This window comes from Vicugna pacos, chromosome 2 (assembly GCF_048564905.1).
Source record: "Vicugna pacos chromosome 2, VicPac4, whole genome shotgun sequence".
In the NCBI taxonomy this organism is placed as follows: Eukaryota; Metazoa; Chordata; class Mammalia; order Artiodactyla; family Camelidae; genus Vicugna; species Vicugna pacos.
In genome coordinates this window covers 48,754,517-48,768,386 of record NC_132988.1, presented here as the reverse complement: position 1 = coordinate 48,768,386, position 13,870 = coordinate 48,754,517, and the positions used below count along the sequence as shown (strand labels likewise).

Below are 13,870 nucleotides of genomic sequence, written 5' to 3'. Positions count from 1 at the left end.
TTAGTCCCAAATAAATAGTTACTATTAGGGCTTAGGATCTTTGACACTCACAGAATGGGAGAGTCGAGAAGATTTCTGCCTCAATTACCTTTCTGGGGAAGAGAGTGTAAAAGAGGAAAAGATCTGCCATCAACTGTCAGGTCATTTAATCCTTCTCTGTTCCAGGAGTTGCAGGGAGATATCTGGTATATTGAGTGTACTTGACCCTGTGAAAAGGGCTAGGTTGCCACCATTGCCAGAACAACAGATTTTATGTCTTGGTATATATTGACATAACTTGTCCTTTTACAAACACAGTGTTGTTGATATATTGTGGTCTGAAATGTTGAGCCAACCAGTGTCTTTTGCAGTTGGCTTTTTATCTTGAAGGTGTGCATACTTTGTTTTTTGGAAACAGTAAAATCTAGAATATTTAAGATTACTTTTTTCTGTATTTCTATAGAAAATAAGGTCAGTCACTGAAAATTAATGTTTTTCTCTGCAGTATATGACAGACTAAGAAAGCATAGTTTATAAATTACATTGTCCTTATTTGTAGTTACTTTGAAGTAAATCTACATGATTTGCACATGCTTACCCCTGGAATGCCCTGATCCAGTTTCTTTCCCTGTAAAATTTTCTATCCATCCTTTGGGAGGGTAACTCAAGTTCACCTCTCCAAGTAGCCTCCCTCACTTCTTCATGTAGGTAGTGTTAGATACTTCCTAATTAACCTTAGGATTTTATACTTATATCTTATAACACAGATACACATTATAGTCATGTGTGATTCTGTTTCCTTCCATCTGGATATGGGCACATGCATTATTCATCTTTGTGTCTCCAGAACTTAGCATAGTTCTTGACATTCAATAAATAGCTGTTGGCTGAGGGTATCTGATTTTCCCATCCATTTTATGACCACTTTCGCTGCAAGAAATATCATTTATCTTGTGTTTTTCCCTATCATGCACATAATAAGAATTCAAAAATATTAAGTGAGTAAAACAAAAATAATTTTAAATATTTTACACCAGAATTAAAAATTATTATTGCCCTTGGCTTTTGTGTTTAGCACAAGATAGCACAGGAAAGCACAGATATTTGAACCATGTGATGGAACAGCCTTAAGAAAGAAGCTCTATTATGTTTTCTTAATTAATCTAGTATATCCTTAGATTACAGTTGTTCTTCAACAACACCGTTTTTTCTAAAGAAATCAAGGCCCTAAGCTCTAGAGATACTGTGCTAAATTAAAAAAAAAAGTTGTCTAGTTTCACAGCACTCACACCCTATTAAAAATGTCATTAAATAATAAATACACAAATACACATGAAATTACAAATTATGATGAATTCTATAGAGAAAAATAATTATGTCTAGGTTGTAGAATACAGTGGAAGTTCTATTTGGGGAAGTAATATTTAAGCTGAAACCTGAAGGATGTATAGAGAGAAGAATGAAGGGCACACCATTCTGTGCCCTGATAGCAGTGTTAGTGGAGACTGGGAAGTGGGGAAATGTTTGATGTGCTCAAGCAACTGAGAGCAAGTATCACTGGAACATAGTGTATGAATAGTACAGTTGTATAGAAGTAGGTTGGTAGAATAAGTGGTAGTAAGATTCACAGGACCTTGTAGGTTATTTTCAGGGTTTACAATTTCTTTTATCTATTTTCTTATATATATCGAGGAACCACTGCAAAACTAAGCAGATTGCATGAGTTGCTTTAGAATTTGAAAGCATTTTCTTGTACAGCATGGTGACTGTAGTTAATAATACTACATAGTATATTTGAAGGTTGCAAGTAGAGTAGATCTTAAAAGTTCCCATCATAAGTAAAAATTACAACTATATGTGGTGATGTATATTTACCACACATATTGTGGTGATCATTTAGCAATATATACAAATGTGGAATCATTATGTTGTACACCTGAAACTCACATAATGTTTATGCAAATTATATCTCAGTTTTAAAAAACCACATGTTGGATGCTGAATGGAGAATAAATTTGAAGAGAACAAGTGTAGATCTGGGGAAATGAGTTGGAGAGTTTGTTCTAGTGGATCTAGTGGCTGTTATAGTGATAGTCATTTCATGGAAGAGTTATTTCAATGGAAGTGGAGAGATGTACAGAGATGGGAGGTATTTTGAGGGAGGAGAATCATTAGAGTTTAGTGATGAATTAGATGGTGGTGAGAGGGAAAGGGAGGTTTCAAGAATGATTGTTTTCATAATTTAATACCTGGGTGAATGGAAGTGCCAGGTACTAATACTTGGATGACTGTAGGAAGAGTCTACTTTTATGACAGACATGAAGATTTAAAACTCAAAGATCAGTTGTGTATATTATAACTTAAAAATACCTCGGAAATAACCAGTGCAAAGACATAAACTTTGCAGCTGATTATTACGTAAACTTAGAGCTCATAGAGGAAGTAGATATGGAATATACATTTCAGAGTCAGTGATATATAGATGATATTTAATGTCATGGAAATGAATGAAAATAGTAATGAGTATAGAAATATAGGAATGAATATATTCTATACTTTTGATTCTGTTTCTCTGGAGAATTCTGACTGATACAGCTATGATATCCATTATACTGCACAGCTCCCTACTATATACTCCATATTTTTGGCCTTCTTAGGAGTAAAATTTCTGAGCAATTTCATTTTCATTTAAAAATATATTTGATCTAAGGGAGAATACATTTCTTTTCTGATCATCTAATCTCTTCCTCATCAGTTTAGCTGGTGGCATTATGGCATTGCTTCATACTTTATTGATTCTGCAAATATTTGTTGAGCATTATATGGTATGGTATTTACTCAAACAATTATGGAGACTGAGAAGTCCCACAACTTGCCTGCAAGCTGGAGACCCAAGAAAGCTGGTGGAGAAAATTGATGTGCCAACTTAAGTAGTTAGGCAGAACAAATTCAACCTTCTTCTGCTTTTTTGTTGTATTCAGGCTCTCAGCAGATTAGATGATGCCCACCTACATTTGGAGAGGGCCATCTTCTTTACTCAGTCCACCAGTTCATATGCTAATCTCTTCTGGAAACATCCTCACAGACACACCCAAAATAATACTTAACTACCTATCTGGGTATCCCATGGCCCAGGCAAGTTGACACGTAAAATTAACCATTGCAATAGCAAAGGCTTCATTATGCTATTGAATTGAACTGTAATATGTTACTAGTAGAGAAAGATAGATACATGTTTGCGTCATTCATTGCATTCTATTTCAATGGTGGCTTAGAAACTATTTCCATACACCAACTTATTTTTATGGAATATGATACTATGTCAGTCTGAATTTATTTATATCCTAATGTAAATATAAGTCAAAATATATATTCTAGAAGTTTGTACTTTCTTCCCTTAATAGCAGCAATGATAAAAGGAAGTTGCTTTTATTGAAAGGAATTTTATTAGGAAGGAATAAAACATGGAGGTACATTTAGTTTTATAAGACTGTTTAGAAAAGAGGAGAATCAATCAATCAATCAATTAATCAGTCCTAAAAAAGTGAAAGTAAGGGACATTTGCCTCCGAGGCTGAAAGGAAACTAAAATTGTTGAGTCCCTATTAAGCAAGGTACTGTGCTTGCACTGTATGCATTGTATACTCACTTTAACTAATGCTATTGGTACATATTGGAGGTGCCAAGATAACTGTGCTTCAATTACAGTGAAATGTCTAGTAGGTAGGAATTTCTTTTCTAACAAGGAGTGTTGTCAAGAAGTAGAAGAGGCTAATTCTGGAAATGAAGGTAAATAAAACATTTTTCTGTGCATTAAATTCTATTCAAGTGAATGAATCCATATCACTGAGCTAGACCTCTCCTTTAACCTTCTGTTATTTGTTTCCCTTGTGATCCTGGTTTTGATATCTGTTTGTGTTTTGAAATATTTCTTCACTTTTCAACATGACATTTTCTTTTTTGACAATTGCAGTTTTAAATTTTAAAAATGTTATATTTTGTCTGATGATTTTCATGCCATAATTAAGAGATTGTATCTTTTGTGTTTTAGTCCATGAAGTATGGCTTATACTAGGTGCTCTGCTTCTTTGTCTTATTTCCAGCAACTGGGTTCCCTAAGGTCTGTTTTTATTTCCTTTTTCCAATTCTAGGCTCTGTCTATCTTTGCCTGTAAGGATAAACTGAAAGTGTTCTTTTCAGGGCTGCAAATCTGGACATCACACAGGGAGCACTGTTTTCTCTCCTGATGGCCAGCTGTGTGTCCTCGGAAGATGGCAAAAAATCAGTCTGCTCCATGTGTCCCTAGTGAGTGCGTTAGCACCCTCATAGTCTCGGGAATAATGAGGTTGATGCATAAAACCCTGTGCCTTTCTCTCCTTGATTGTAGCACCTGCTGGGCATCACATACCCCTCTGAACTCTGCCCACTGTCTTATCACAGTTGCTACTTCACTCAGGAGAATTAGCAAGTGGTAGATGAGAAGGCAGAATTCAGGACACCATCTTCCCCAGAGAGGTGATCCATCTGACTATCTCAAAGACATCTCAAAATTTTATGTATTTAAAAAAAAGCTCCCTCCATTCTCCACTCCTCCTGACCCCCCCCAAGTTGTTCTTTCTGTGAACATCCCTATCTCAGTAAGTGACACCACCACACATCTAGTACCTGAAGCTAGATACTTAGAAATCATGCGTGTCTCTTTGCATCCCCTCATTTCCACTACCCTATTCAATATCTAGGCAAGTCCTGTTGGCCAAGTCACCAAAATATGTGGGTAAGTCTTATTTTCTTGTCATCTCTATTGCTAAAACTTCTTAGAAGGCATCTTTATTTTTCTCCTGGACTAATGCAGTAACCACTTAATTGGACTTTGCTGCCAAAGCAGCAGGTACAGTGATTTTTTTTAAAAAGTATGCAAACTAGATTACCTCTCTACTTTAAGTGGTTTCCTCATTGTATCTGGAATTAAACCAAATTTTCATACTTCTGCTCAGAATTTCCACTGTATTTTGCTTTTTTGCCCTATTCTCCAGTCTCACCCATTACCTATTCCCATTGGTTCTTTATGTTCTGTACTCTTACTTTCTCATCCTTGAACACATCATTAACTTTCCTTTTCCAGGCATTGTTCCTGTTGTCCTTCCTGCCTGTAGCACTCTTCTCCCAGCTGTTTGGGTACCTGACTCATTCTCACTGATAAGCGCTCAGCTAGTCATCTTCTTCAGTAGGTATTTCCTAACATCCCATTTAAAGATGACGCTCATTGCAGTTATTTCTTTTCAGATTACTTGTTTATTTCCTTTAGCATTCCCAGCAAAATTTCTCCTTATTTTATTTGGGAGGTCTCTCTGCTCCACTTAAATGCAAATGCCATGAGGGCCTTGGACATTTCAGTTTTGTTTATCCTTATATCTCCAGAGCTTAGAAGAATACAAATAGCCCATGATGACTTCCTTTGAATAAATGAATACATAAATACATGAATGAGGTAGTTCTGGGTAATTCAAGAATGAATGAGTGGCATTCTCATACGTGGTCTTGGCTATGTTATGCTTAATAAAATACACCTTTAACCTCATACAGGCTACTGAAAGAGCACTATAAAGTTTCTCTTTAGATTCTCTCTATATTGCAAAACTAATTAATAACATATGGGTAATTTTGTACTATTCAAAATGTTTTATATTATTAGTCATGTTTTTAGCAATTATAGACATCGCTGGGGATACTGAGTCCTCAAATAGGGAAAGTGCTTACTATTTAGTATTACAACATAGGTGTTGTGACAGAAGAATGGATGAGGAGCCAGGAGATGTGAATTCGAGTCACAGCTTTGCTAGTAAATTATCTGTGTAATCTTGTGCAAGTTATTTAATCTCTCTAAGCCTCAGGTTTCTCATATGTAAAATGGGACTAATCTCATAGGATTGTGATGAAGATTATTTCAAATAATGCTTTCAAGCATCACAGAGCTATTGTTATATTTTAATAGCTAATAATAAAATAATAATTATCTTAATTAGCTTGGGCTGCTATAGCAAAATAGCATTGACTGAATGGCTTCAATACCAGGCATTTATTTTCTCACAGTTCTGGAGGCTGGAAACCTGAGCTTAGGGTACCAGCATGGTTGGTTTCTGGTGAAGTTCTGCTCCCTGGTTTATAGGTGGCCACCATATGCCCACATGACCTCTTTGTGTTTTTGAGGAGAGGGAGAGTGAGTGAGCTCTCTGGTGTTCCTTCTTACAAGGACACTAATTCTATTGGATCAGGGCCCCAATCTTTATGACTGCATTTAACTGTAATTATCTCCTTATAGACCCTGTCTTCAATTACAGTCATATTAGAGGTTAGAGCTTTAACCTGTGAATTTGGGAGAGACACAATTCAATCTTTAGCAATACTAATTGTAAGATATTCTAATTTCAGGTTCTCATTTGTGAATGTGTTTAGTTCTGTTATTTTCTAGACTTTCCCTTTGAGTTGGTAATTACCTATTGATGCTTTCCAGAAAATAATGTTTTTCTTCTAATATTAGTTTTAGTATTTACATTAATGTACCATAATTTATTGTTTGGCTTGGGAAGAATAATTCCCAAATTGGGAGAGACACACAGCTTATTTAGGGAGTTGCTGAGATGAATTTTTTTCCTGTGATATTTTAAAGTGTAGGTTTTATTAACTTGTTTCTATTTAGTATTAAGGCAGAGAATTTAAATGACTCATCAAATGGCTGATCTGTGGTATCAGTGTAAACACATAACTTTATGGAATAGAAGCAGACTTTGAAGTCTTCATTGCACAGCAGTGTACAGCAGTGTCAAGAGCACTGGTCTCAACAGCTTTGATTTAAATCTAGACTCTGTTTGTAAATAGCTATGTAACATTGGGTGAATTACTTAAATTTTTCTGACATCAATAGTTTTATTAGCAAAGAAGAGATAAGAACACTCGTCACAGGGGATTGTGAGGATTAGATGGAAATGCGGATGCTGGGCTCATAAACTACTCACGGCATGCTGAGATACTCATTTTTCCTTCATTCCCAAGATCTGACCAACTTATGAGCATTATTTTAAATTATTGATATTATGCCCTAAATTGGTTATGAATGTGCTTTTGAAGAGGCAAAGGAAGGCTATGTTGGTGGGCTGGGGCACAATGGGTAAAATGAAGATTGGGTACTGAAGGGCCAAGGTCTTCTGTCAAATTTTGTGACATGCAGACAGTAAGAATTTTAAAAACAGTTCTTTTAAAAAGTATAATGCCTGCTATCTGTGTATGTGTGTCTGTGTGTGTGATGTGAATGATAGAGATAGAGACAGAGACAGGTGACATCAGATCCATATTTTTCATTACAGCTTAAAAAATAACAAGCCTAATCATTTTAAAGTCACAATGGCTTTGTCACTTCTCCATTATGGCATATTTCTATAAAACAACAAGATAACAGGTATTCCTTGAAAAACTTTCTTATAGAAAAAAATTATTTAATTGATTACCAAGAAAGAAAAAGAGTAATAATAAATGTTCTGTACTTGATATATATTTTAGTTTTATAACTGGAAAATCAGGAACTTGAAATGTATTAATAAAATATTAATTGAACAATAAAAAGACCACAAATGTTTTTTTAAAAAGTTAAAAATACTTATACTCTAATGGACATTTAATTGTTAACTATAATATTTAGGGCATAAAATTAATCCAAAATATTTAATCTCAGTATCTTTCCTATTGGTATTTAAAATCTCAATTTGTTTGAAAAGTTTTCTGAGAAAAATAAAAATAACCTGTCTTTATATTTACTCCTTTAGATGCATGAATAATTTCTGGAAAGGAGAAATATCCTATACCTTCTCAATTCCAGAAGTAATATTTTAAAACATCAAATTTAAGTCCTCTACATAATATGTCAGGACAATTGGTGCTGTTCCAGAAAATTAAACTTTACGGATTCAGTTAGATGAGTGATGTCAAAATTTAGTGACTTGTGCTAGAGGAAACTCCTAGACAGGATATTGGAGAATACCTAGTTATAAGTGCAATGTTAGTACAAATTTGTGGGTGACTACACAGCATGAAAGACACAACAAAGAAAAAGAACAGGATATATTACAAAGATCTTTCTAATATCAGAAATATCAATATAGTGTATAGTTTGTACATACTGTATATATATAATACACTGTATATATGTACAGAGTACATATTGTGTATAGTATATACAGAGTAGCTTGTGTGTATATTTATGTATATCTTTATCTATCTACTTATCTATCAAACTTTTTTTCCTGAGAACAACTATTAACTTTGGAAAAGACAAATTACAATAACAACTACAAAACTGTTTCATAGCACTGGAGAGTGATCAAAAGAGTGCTGAAACTGGAGACTATATACCTGAGTGAGATTCACATATATATAACCTTCTCCTAAATCCTTGGCTGCCCCTGCACTGAGCATGCACAGGACAAGGGTATGAGCAGCTTAAGAGTGAAAAACAGCTGAAAGGCTGTAGAGTGGAGAGATTTTTAGCAGCCACTCTCCTTCTAAGGGAGACAGAGTTTAGAGTTTGAATCTCATGAAACTAGTAAATAACTTGGGTTTTCCCAGAAGGTCTAGGCTTCAGGAGTAAATACTATGCCCAGGATTAAGAGATCAATCTTAAACTAAGGGCAAAACTAAAATAGATCCACCCTAACAAAGTACCAAACCTCTGCAAATTTGAATGATCCACCAGTAATGTAACTGCCTGCTAAGAGAAAGCACAGCATCTTTCAGATGAAGGCATCAAGAGTCTTAACATCGTATCTCACAATATCCAGTATACAATCCAAAATTACCATACATGCAAAGAAATAAATATCATACACGTAAATAAACATTTTAAATGTACCCATAATCAAGAAAAAATGAGTCAGTAGGTTTTGCAGTTAATAGGTAAGGTCTTTAAAAAACTATGATAAATATGTTAAAGCATTTACAGAAACGGATGGCTATAATGAGTTGAAAGATAATTTCAGGAGATACATGAAAACTGTAAGACTGTAAAAAATTCATATGGAAATCTTAGAACAGTATCTGAAATCAATATAAAAGCATTAGATATTTCGTTTCAATTCAGACTGTAAATATTTGATAAGTGCTTGATAATACTTGATTCATTTTCTCAGTATCTCTTGTCATTTTCCAAGATTATACTTGTAGAATAAGACATTTCTTGTTTCTACTACTACTAGAAGGGAAATAATTTTTTTTAGGACCATTAAATTAGCAAAATCATTGAAGTGCTAAGTTTATATTAATTGCCGCTGTTCCTGGCCAGAATCTATTCTTGCTAGCAATTCATAAAACATAAGAATTGGTGTTGAATGCCTTATTAAAAATGAAACCAGATTTGGAAAGCCAAAATGAGTCATGATCTTTTAATATTTTATTTGAGTCATAAATTTAGAAGATCATAAATCACTTGAGTCATGGTTTAAGACAAATAAGCAAATAAATATATAGCAAAGTTTTATTCATTTTGAAATATTTTACTCTTTATAATAAATATAAACTTTCACATGTAATAATAATTATTTTTAAAGTAATGACTCACTTGAATAGAGGATTGAAAAATTTAACTAGCATCTGTCTTCACTTTGAAAGAAACTATATTCATCAGGCATCCAGGAGTAATGGCAGTTAGGAGATAAAATATACCTCAAGACCTCATGAGGCTTGTAGGAAAGAAAAAAAATTGAGGGGTGAAAAAGATTGCAGTATACTGAAAATTCAGTGTCTATGAATTTAGAAGGATCAAATTTTCACTGGTTTTCAGTCCTCTTTCAAGGGTATTTGGTAACCAGGAAAAAAAATCTAAGGAAACAGATTCATTCCTTCATCTTATGAGCATTATAGTGTTCCCGAGTTATGCTAGACACTATGAGTTGTTCAATATCTAAAGGTGAGTAAGACATGAACCCTTCTCTCAGTTTTGTAAAGTTTGTTGGAAGAGATAGTTGAGCAAATGGATTTTTCGTATATAGTGTTGTTAAGTTGCATGCTAGAGTTTGCCATGTGATATAATGGGAAATCAGGGACCGACACTGAATACAGCTTGGGGGTGGAGGTTTCAAAGAGGCTTTCTAGAGGAAGAAGTGCCTGTGATACAACTTGAAAGACAAATAGGAAATATCCAGGTGAGAGGAGCGGAAAAGGGTTGGGAGAGTGGGGAGAAGAGTGTCCTAGTCACAGAAAGAAAGTATGCATAATTCACAGCTCGCTCTAGGAATACAAAAAGTTTGACTAACTGGGATGCAGTGCGTAATATAAAATATACTGATGAAGAAAGTGAGAGAGAGAGATGGAAGTGAGATTAGGGAGGGCCAGAGAAGTCATTAAAGAATTTTAAGGAGAGTATTAATAAATTCAGATTTTAGAGACAATACTTTGAAGGTAGAATCGATTTTATTTGAATCAGATTTAATGGAAGCAGGAGGATCTTTAATTGACAAGTATACTAATCCAGGCAAGAAATTATGTAGATCTAAACAAAAGTAGAGAAGGGGCTTAGGAAAGAAAAAAATGTATTTGAATGCTTTTGGAGTTAATCTGAAGCACTGTCACTGACTGAATTTTGGTTGAGGAAAGAGATAGTTATAGATTATTTTGAGTTTCTTTTTGTCTGGGCCACTCTATGGGTATTAGTAATATTCTATGAAATGGGAAGAAGAAGAATCAACAAAGATGGCTATTTCATTTTGACAGGCTTATTTTGAAATTTCTGTTGTACATGGGGTACAATGAGAGATGGTCAATAGAATTTTAATCTGGAGCTCAAAGCTTGGACCTCAGAAGAGAAGTCTAGATATGGGCGTATTGTAAATGTAGATTTGGAAATAATTTTCGAAGATGTTGATGTCCTGGGAGTGGATGAAATTATCTAAATAAGACTCTATATGAAAGCTATAAAAATATGAAGAATAGGCTTTTGGGGTAAAGATTAGCATGTAAATAGTAGAGGAAGAAAGGCCAGAGAGAGGAATGGCCTGAGGAGAGGAAGGAGGCAAATAGCATGGAAGGAGAGACTTCTCATGGTGGGAGTGATCAGAAGGTATCTATTGTGTCATTCTGGTCAAAGACTGAATATACCCCATGAATTTAGCAACAAAGAAGGCAATGGTAGCTTTGGCAAGGGTAGTTTGTGCAGAATGGCTTGTTGGAAGCCACAAAGCATTAACCAGAGAGGCGGAAAAGATTGGTAAACAAAGGGAGAGAGCAAATGTAAATAACACAAGATGGAAGGAGATGTGAGTGTGCTTACATTTTGAGAGAGAATCATAGTGAAGTGAAAGAGGTCATGGTTTAGAAGACAGATGGTTTAATTGATGGATGACTACTCTTGAGAAGGAAGTGCCAAGGATCTAGAACACAGGTAATGAATGGATCAAGAATGTGAGAAGACAGTGACCAGAGAAGGCTGCAGCAGCTTGATGAGGTGTGCTGACAGTGAGCCTAGTCAGCAGTCTGGTGGCCACTTGAACACCCAACCCCACAGTGAAATGAATCCAAGTATGATACAGAAGAGCTGTGTTGCTGTGAAGACATGGAGCTCAGTTGCAGAGAGCAATCAGAACCAGAAGAGAGCAGTGTCAAGGTAATTAGGGAAGGGTATTCATCAGCTTTAAGGAATCACACTTCCAAAAATAAAAGGAAATGCATATTAAAGTTTTAAACAAAATGAATTGTAGGGCAGAGTAATAAGTAGGAAAGTCATAACGTCATTTGCTTGATCTACCTGCTCTCAAATCGGAGTTATACCTACAACTCTCTTGGGTAAGGAATTCAAAATGAATAGATTAATTCTTTCTTCTAATACTTAAAATTAATATAAATAAAGCTCTAAGCTTTTTTTCCCCCTACTCAACTATATAATCTGGTACTTCGGTGGGATGAAAAACATGATTGTGTGGAAAGCAACTGACTTCAGAGAAATGAGACTCTGATCTGTGCTGTCTCATTACCCAGAGATAGGGACTCTGTGACTTTCCCCTAAGACTTTAAAAAAACATGAACAAATTCATGTGCTGGAAACTAGTTCCTTTTGCCTATGACAGATTTTGGGGGGTTTGGTTTGTTACCACAAAATATAATAGAACAGTGATTGATATGCCTTCTATGTATTAAGAAATTAGATTATTATAGCAAAATGCCTCTGAACTATGCCTCCCATTTCAGGTTATGGGACTCAAGGAAGGTATGGGTAAAGACCTTCGTGTTTGACTCATTTGTTCAAAGCTGCCTAAATTCTCAGATGTCTCAGAATTATAAAGTGTAGGGTCCTATTCATTGTGTTACAGGTGATCCTTAAATAAATGTAAATTTATTTATTTATTGCCTCAAAGCACTGGAGTTTGCACCACTGTACTGAGTCCTTCCTGGTCAAAATAAGTGGTCTGGTAATGAAATGTTGCAGGAGAGGCTCATGAAATCTTATGTCCAGGAGGGAGACAGGTATTGTAATGATGGAGAACTGGCTTGTATTTTCAGTCAAGTGAATGAAAAAGTGTCTTCTATTTCTCCATAAAGCCTTGTTTAAAATAAAACAATCTTCCTTATTCAAGCTGGATTAACTGTGACACACAAGCTTATGGTCACCAATTATTAGTTTTCAGGCACTGTGTGTGAAGGGAATTATTATCCCATACTTGATCTCCTGCTTTTTAATCAGCATGGGTAGCATACTGGAGTTTCTATTCCCTTTGGTATGCAACTACTATTGTGTCTGTTGTTTTCAGTTATTTTAGAATGCTCTTTTCCTTTACAGATTTAATATGAAAATCATGTATATATTCCTTTGAGTTGTCAGTGAAAATCATTCTCATCTGGGCTTAGATGGCTGTGGCAAAAGGCTTTAGAAATCCCTGTTTCAGAGATTTGTATAATTTGTATTTCAGATCATGCTGGAGAATGATGAAACAGTGAGGCAGAAATAATCTGAGGATAAGACCTGAGAATCCAAAGGTAAGAAGTATTCACAATGTATTATTTCACCCATTCTAAATATCTCCAAATAAAACACAGGTTTCGGAGAAATACAAATGATTTGAAAAAAATCATAAGTTTGGAAATACAGTGAATGAAGTATACAGAAGTATGGATTATCATAGTCCTTTTGGGATCTACTACTTAAGCAAAGTAATAGTTTCTCTGAAATCTTTTCAAAAAGACATCTGAAAAGACTTGGAACAAGTAATTAGAATCACATGCATAAAGGGTTCACATACGACAGAAAACAACTTCTGTTTATGATCCTCTCCTGATGTGAAGGAGAGTGAAATTGGGTCTATGTCGAATATTTTGTTTGCTGAGAAGGATAATGGATATAGATGGAGATTTGCACGTTTGGAATTATTTGAATCATAGGAACTGTGCTGCAGTTTGAATTGTAGGAACAGTGCTAAATTTGCCTTGAAAAATGATGAGTGAGTGGTCTTTCTGCGGCTGAGAAATAGACCAAGGAGAGGCTGCAAGAAGGAAAGGTGAAGAGGGAGAAGGAAAGTGGGGGAGGAAGGTAAGGAGGGAGGGACACACGATTGCCTGGGGGCTGACTCGAGAGGATGTGCCAAAGGAGTTTTGTGTCCTGAGAGGCAAGTTCTCCCATTGGACAAATGTACAAAATTTACACTTGTCATTGAGGACACATAAAAATAAAAAATGTGACACACATGAAGTTAGTTAAAATATAGGTCATATAAATAATGGTAAATGAAAATAGTAGGTTACTGGGAACTAGCTATTATACAAAGCCAAAGGAGTATGAATTCCTTCCAGAGCACTCTGGGGCGGTGGACAGGTATCGTTCTAGGCACTTTAAAAGGCTGCACTGTTTCTTGCTGCAAAGA

At 35.2% G+C, this 13,870-nt stretch overlaps 1 protein-coding gene and 1 long non-coding RNA gene across 3 annotated transcripts in view; one reads left to right on the top strand and one right to left on the bottom strand.

The window, feature by feature from the left end:
- The window catches only part of TACR3 (tachykinin receptor 3), a 63,305-nt gene that overhangs the window by 10,910 nt on the left and 38,525 nt on the right, over positions 1-13,870 (bottom strand). The gene's annotated exons all lie outside the window — the stretch shown is intronic.
- The window catches only part of LOC140686208 (uncharacterized), a 230,777-nt gene that overhangs the window by 196,172 nt on the left and 20,735 nt on the right, over positions 1-13,870 (top strand). For both annotated transcript variants that reach the window (XR_012059850.1, XR_012059851.1), the window contains one exon: positions 12,923-12,989. This is a non-coding gene — a long non-coding RNA (uncharacterized lncRNA). The remainder of the gene's footprint in view (positions 1-12,922; positions 12,990-13,870) is intronic.